Genomic DNA, 7707 nt, shown 5'->3' on the forward strand with positions numbered 1-7707 from the left:
AAGACCCTAGGAGTCTGGCTTGAACCCGAGCTTTCAATGAAAACGCAAGCGGCCAAAACAGCAGGAATCTGTTTTGGGCTTATGCGCACCACCCGCAGGATTCTCCCCTTACTCCCGCCCGCATCCAGAAAACTCCTAGTCCAAGGGCTAATATTGTCACGGTTGGACTACAGCAACATGGTTTATCTGGGAGCCCCAGAGGCCACCATGGCCAAACTGCAACGAACACAGAATGCAGCAGCCCGACTTCTTATGAACCTTCCCTCCAGAGTGTCAGCCAAACCAGCCATCAAGGCCCTGCACTGGTTACCACTGCGCCAAAGGGTGGAATTCAAAGCCATGTGCACTGCATACAAACTGATTAATGGAGCTGGTCCTTCGATCCTTAGGGACATGGTAACTCCTTGCAAAGCCCCCAGATCCCTTAGGTCTGAGAATGAACATCTGGCCAACATCCCCAAATATAAAAAGACACGTACTGGAGGCCGACGCTTCTCCGTGAAGGCTTCCACCGGATGGAACTCCCTCCCCCACACCCTTAGATTGGAACCCAGCTACCTGGTCTTTAGAAAAAAATTGAAAACACTCCTATTCCCTAAATAAAGTCCCCTCCCCTCTCTTCCCTCTCCTCTGGATAAACTCAATCATTACAGCGCGGGGATGCCTTCGGGTCACCAGGCGCTCTATAAATCGTTAAAATAAATAAATAAATAAATATTGCATGGTTGAAATTGTATTTCAGTATCTGAGGGCCTCTAGGTGGTTAGACATCCCTAAGTTCCTGCAGATCTGTACTATCCACATATGTCTAACTCTTTTATATGCTGGACAAAAATAAAGTACATGTGCTTCAGTTTCTTCTGCTGTTCCACAGGAGGGACAATTCCGATCGAATTCCCTCGACCAGGCACTAGTAAATGTGCGCAGGGGGAACAAGCAATTCCTGAACTGCACATACAACTTCCAGGCTAGTACTGGCTGGATCTCATCTAAGAAAGTCTCATATCTTTAAATTTCTTTAATCTGTAGGAAATTCCTCGTCAGAATGGCCTCTGTTGGGCCCTTCATAAGAGAGGACAGTCTGGAAGCCCTGTAGCAATCCACAAGTTTCTTCTTGGAAATTGCCAGGAAGGTTGTTAGAGGGTCATCACATACAAAAACTAGTCCTATACTAGTCAGGGTATCCCTAAGATGAGTCAATAAGGATAGGCGTTTTGTCCCTGGATTCCCAGTTTTTTTTAGCTTGTCTGTTTGGGGTCTACTCTGGGGTCGACCAAATTCTGCTCCAGTAGAGAAGTCTTAAAGCAATGGTCTCTGAAATGGGGCATAGTCCTAGATCTAGTTGAAACAGAGTCATGGGGTGCTAGGGGGAAGCATCAATAAGTCCCCCATGAATTAATTTTCTACCAATACAATGTCTTTAACAAACCCCTGTCCCCATAGCTCTGCCTCATAAGTAATGGCTCCAAGAGATTGGGTTTTGTATATTTCCATGAGGGTTAAGAGGCTTAGAGAATGAAGAACTATAAACCTTAGCCAGGCCACCTGTACTCTGCTAGTTTCAACCTCTGATTCCCTATGTGAAAGGCCCAGTCCATGTTCTCATTGATTGTAATCCTCAAATCCTCAAAAATGGCAGCCATTTCCAGTAGAATTCCATTCAGCACGGGGTTGGTTCTAGTGGAATGCATGGAATTGAAAACCATAAATTTCGTCTTGGCAACATTAATCTCAAGACTGCGCTCGATGCAAAATTAGTTAAACCCATTGAGTATCCTTTGAAATCCCCACAGGAGATTTTGATAGGAAGAGGGAATCATCAGTGAACATCAGGGTTGGAATTTTGGTAGAACAAAATCTGGGAATAACGTTGTCATTGACCTCATTTAAAGTATCCACCAACCCATTGATCTACAAACAAAATAGCATCGGGGACAACACACAGCCCTGTTGTACACCCCTAGTTAATGGAAATTGTTCAGAAAGCTCCCCTAGTTTCCCACATCAAACCTGAGCATAGTTCTTCTCATGTATCCTCATGATGATATTACAGAGGTAGGTGGGAACCCAATGTTGGATAGGACAGACCAGAGTTTGATACTCGTAACTAGGTCACAAGCTTATTTTATATCTATGAAGATCAGACACAGACTGCCACCCTCCAGCACCTCTGTTTTCCAGTAGAGGAGTTGAGGCAGAATACCTGCTCAATGGTAGAAGTTTGGTTTCTAAAGTCTGCTTGTATAGAGCAAAGAGCATCATTGTCCTTTATGACCTCTGTAGCCATTCTAGAGTGACTCTTGAAACAACCTTCTGTATCACATCTATGAGGCTAATGCACCTGTAATTCCCCAATAGAAGGGGGGAACCTTTCTTATACACAGGGATTATTTCAGCTGCACCATATAAGGGCACAGTGCAAGCAACATTATACATACATAAAAAGATCATAGAAATAGATCACATCCAGATATCAATGTACATGTAAAAAGAGAAAACAAAAATTCTGTCATAAAAAAAATTGGCAAATACTGCCCCCAACTAAATCCCAATACCAGAGACCCCAATAAGAGGGACCTTAGAAAAACTGCTCCTATAGGGCCCGCTATGTCGTCCAAGTTGTATGTATTATTTCCATTCATTCATTCTATTTGGTCTTTGTTTCGGGTCTTAAAAACCATAAAAATTCATCAACCATTTAAAGCACATGTTTATGTTCATATGCTTGTCTAGCGCTTGAACGCCCTGGCGCCTTGGCGCTGAGTGTGTGGACAGGAATGGTGCACCATGCCTGATGGAGGCCTATGCAGATGTAAACAACAGGGTTTTCACTTCCTGAAAAGCTGTAAGTTGGGTTGGATCTTCATCGGTAGTGGCAGTTTGTTCCAGAGCTTTGCCGCACATTGTGATATTGCCATAGCCCCCCATCTTGCCCGTCTGGTCTTTGCGATCTTAATGAGGCCCAGGCTGGCAGATCTGAGGGTATGTGGAGGGATGTATGGTGGGAACAGTTTTTTGATGTCTTCAGCCCCACCATATTTTGCCTTGTGCACAAGGCTGAGGCACTTGAACTCTACGCGCTGCTTGACCGGAAGCCAGTGAAGTGATTTAATTCCGGCAAAGGTTGACTGTCCTCTGGGAATGCCCAGGAGTAATCTCGCTGCGGTATTTTGTAGAAAATTTAGTTTTCTCAGTTGGAATTTGTCACAGCCCAAAAATAGGGCATTACAATAATACAACTTAGATAGAAAAAGTGCTACCATCACCGTCTTTTGAAGCTCTAAAGATAAAAAAATATTCTCAGAGTTTTTAATAAGAGAAAGGAGGATGAAGTGAGGCTGTTTACCTTGGTGCCAAAATTCAGTTTGTCTTCGAAGATGATCCTTGGGTTCCTGACCTTATTTACCGGGCGGGGCATTCTCCGGCCTCAGTTGGCCACCAGGACCTGTTCCACAGGGGCTGGCCCGGGCCGAATTCCATCACCTCTGTCTTGTCTGTATTCATTTTCAGGAAGCTATGGCTCATCCAGGTCATAATCTCCGTGAGACAGACATGGAACCTGGCTGCTGTAGTCGCAGGCTGATTGGTGATAGAGATGACTAGTTGTGAGTCATCAACATGAGAGACCAGGACAAAACCATGCTTCCTGATAAGGTTGGCCAGTGGTGTGACGTAGAGGTTGAACATTGTCGGGGAAAGGGGAGACCCCTGTGGAACACCACATGTGAGATGAAAGCTGTCCTACTTCAGGCCATCCCAAAACAGCCTCTGCTCTCTTTTCTCCAAGGAGGGCAGGAGGGCCAAGGTGGCTCCCCCTACCCCTATGTCCCTCAGCCGCTGCACCAGAACTGTATGGTTCTTGGTGTCAAATGCGGCTGATAGGTCCCCCCCCCCCCTTGTCCATCACCCTTTGAATCTCTTCAGTAGCAAGAATGAAGGCAGATTTGGTGGAGTGGCATGAGCGGAAACTGTGCTGGGAGGTACCCAGCAGACTATTTACATCCAAATAGTCAGTCAGCACTACATTCAATTGTTTTTCCAAGACTTTGGCCACAATTGGTAGGCCAGCAATGGGACGATACTTTTTTGGTTCATTGGGGTCCAGATTGGATTTCTTCAGAAGGAAGGAAATCAATACTTTTTTCCAGATTTCTGGGTAATGGCCAGATTCCAGGACTTGGTTTAAGAGGGGGAAAGATTGTCGCAAATCTTGTGGGCAACCTGATGCATAATGGAGGGAGGGCAGGGGTCAAAGGGGAACTGGATTTTATGGAAAGCAAAAGTTTTTGTGTTTCCTCGTTGGTTATTGGCTGAAAGCGGGATAATCTACAGTGGGTAGGTCCCATTTTTATTTGTGTGTCCTGAGGTCCTGTGGCAGTTATGAAATCATTGTAAATTCCTTGCACCTTGTCTTAAAAATATCCGGTGAGTTTATCACACAAGGTTTGATCAGGCTTAAAAGCATTTTCCTGTTGCGGCTTAGCTAGCAAGTTGACAGATTTTAACAGTTCCTTTGTGGAGTTGCCGGCCTCCTTTATTTTGGTAGTGAAAAAAAGATTTTTGTGCCAGTGATTGCCTCCTTATATTGAGAAATAACTCAGTTATATGTGGATTTCATAGTGGCGTTGTAATCTTGTCTCCAAAGGCGCTCAGCTCTCCTGTAGTTGGTTCTTATGCATTTAAGCTCTGGAGTGTACCAGGGTGATGATATCTTGGCTCTTTTTACTTTCAAAAGTTTTTTGGGTGCCACCTGATAATGCTGCTGGTAGTAACCAGCCATGAAACGCAGGGCTGCTACGTTGTTAACTGTTTCTAGTGAAGCAGGGAAATGGCCAAGGGCCGACTCAAAGTCACTATCTTTGACTTTATTCCAGCGCCTGATGTGGACCTTCGTTGATTTGGCCTGTGTACAGAGATGCGGCTGTGTAACTCTGATGTTAAAATAAATAGCCTTATGATCTGTCCATGGCAAGGCTCACAGGTTGGTCAGAGTAATATCTGGATTGCTTGTGAAAATTCCGACTAATATATGTCCTGCCTGGTGTGTGGGTTTGGTTATGAGCTGGTTAAGGCTAAATGCCTCTAGATTGTCCAGTAGTCTGATGGTGTCAGAATAATTTTTAGATTCTAGATGGTAATTAAAGTCCCAAAGGATTGTGAGGAAATGGGGATCAGTAGATGATTCCAGGATCGTTAAGAGGGCGTGGGAGAACGCCGCATCGGTACGTTTAATTGGTCGCGATAAATGATTGCTATGCCCCCCTTACTTATCTTCCTAACTTGTGAGAGGAAAGCGTAGCCTGCTGGTAGGACAATATTCCAGTCTAGCGCTTTTGTGATGTCTGTCCAGGTTACGGTCACAAAGACTAAGTCTGGTGTAGTGAGTTGGATTAGATCTTCTAGCTCGTGTTTATGCTCAACTACAGAGCGGGCATTTAGCAAAAGACACTTGGCAGATGCCATAGCTGTTGCCATTTATGGTCCTGTGCGTGACTTTTTCCCTGCAGCCATTTTCTCTGTTTCTTTGGTTTACAGGCACATTATCGTCCCACCCTTTTCCTGACATGTTTGTAAACATAGGGGTGAAGCAGCCATCAGGGTTAATACAAAAGGAGCAGTCTGTGCAGCGAGCCTCGGCCCCACCCAGGTGCTGAGGGAGTATGTTGTGGGATGTGCAGTTGTTTCCTCGGAGTTTGAGCTGTTTTTGCCTACGATATATATGGGACCCAGTTCGGCCTGGTGTTCTGGCGCTGGACGCGCTAAGGGCGCAGACAGGATTGCCTTTGGCGCGCCGAAATATACACCCGTTAAGGTCTGAATTGAATTAAAAAGCTAATTTATTAAAAATAAGTCTTAAGATAGACTTAATTACTATCTAGGCCCCCTGCACGTAATATCAAAATCAAATGCCAAGTCAGCATAAGCCTAGTCTTCTTCACCCGAGAAGCCCTCTTTTCTAGTCAATATAAATTGTCCATCCCTTATTCTAGGAACCTTTTCCTAAAACACCATTTGAAAAAGAGGAATCTAGATACCGCAAATCTATTGCATGGTTGAAATTGTATTTCTGTATCTGAGGGTCTCCAGGTGGTTAGAGATCCCTAAGTTCCTGCAGATCTGTACTATCTACATATGTCTAACTCTTTTATATGCTGGACAAGGTAAAGTACATGTGCGTCAGTTTCGTCTGCTGTTCCACAGGAGGGACAATTCCTATCGAATTCCCTCAACCAGGCACTAGTAAATGTCCGTAGGGGGAGCGAGTGATGCCTGAACTGCAATACAACTTCCAGGCTAGTACTGACTGGATCTCATGTAAGAAAGTTTCATATCTTTCAATGTATTTAATCTGTAGGAAATTCCTCGTCAGAATAACCTTTGTTGGGCCCTTCTTAAAAGAGGATAGTCAGGAAGCCCTGAAGCAATCCACAAGTGTCTTCTTGGAAATTGCCAGGTAGGTTAGAGGGTCATCCCATAAAGAAACTCAGGGTGTTCCTAAGAGGAGAAAACCAGGGTAGGCTTTTGACCCCTAGTATGGGATCTGCTCTGGAGTCGACCAAATTCTCCTCCTGAAGAGGAGAAGCCTTAAGGCAATGGTCTCTGAAATGGGGCACAGCTCAGGATCTAGTTGGAGCGGAGTCAGTGGGTGCTAGGGGGAAGCATCAATAAATCCCCCATGAATTTATTTTCTACCAATACAATGTCTTTACCAAACTTGTGTCCCCTTAGCTCTGCCTCGTAAGTTATGGCTCCAATGGATTGGGTTTTGTATATTTCCATGAGGGTTAAGAAGCTTAGAGAATGAAGAACTATAGACCTTAGCCAGGCCTCCCCTACTCTGTGCTCATTGAGAGTAATCCTCAAAAATGCCAGCCTTCTCCAGTAGAATTCCATTCAGCACGGGGTTGGTTCTGGTGGAATGCATGGAATTGAAACCATAAATTTCGTCTTGGCATCGTTAATCTCAAGACCCCGCTCGATGCAAAATGAGTTAAACCCATTGAGTATCCTTTGAAATCCCCATGGGAGATTTTGATAGGAAGAGGGAATCATCAGTGAACATCAGGGCTGGAATTTTGGTAGAACAAAACCTAGGAATGTCGTTGTCATTGACCTCATTTAAAGTATCCACCAACCCATTGATGTACAAACAAAATAGCATCAGGGCCAACACACAGCCCTGTTGTACACCCCTAGTTACCGGAAATTGTTCAGAAAGCTCCCCTAGTTTCCCACATCGAACCTGCGCATAGTTCTTCTCATGTAGCCTCATGATGATATTAGGTAGGTAGGAACTCCATGTTTGATAGAACAGACCAGAGTTTGGTTCTCGTAACTAAGTCACAAGCTGATTTTAGATCTACGAAGATCAGACACAGACTGCCACCCTCCAGCACCACCGATTTCCAGTAGAGGAGTTGAGGCAGAATACCTGCTCAATGGTAAAAGCTCGGTTTCTAAAGGCTGTTTCTATAGAGCTAAGAGCATCATGGTTCTTTATCCACTCCTTAGCCATTCTAGAGGGACCCTTGAGACAACCTTCTTTATCACATCTATGAGGCTAATGGGCCTGTAATTCTCCGATAGAGGGAGGAACCTTTCTTATACACAGGGATAATTTCAGCAGCAGCCCAGGTCTAAGCCACGGGCATACCACCCAAAACAGCATTAAAGATGACTAGCAAGTAGGGGCCCCAGACATCAGGT

The sequence above is a fragment of the Lissotriton vulgaris genome, chromosome 1_1, assembly GCF_964263255.1.
Source record: "Lissotriton vulgaris chromosome 1_1, aLisVul1.2, whole genome shotgun sequence".
Classification (NCBI taxonomy): Eukaryota; Metazoa; Chordata; class Amphibia; order Caudata; family Salamandridae; genus Lissotriton; species Lissotriton vulgaris.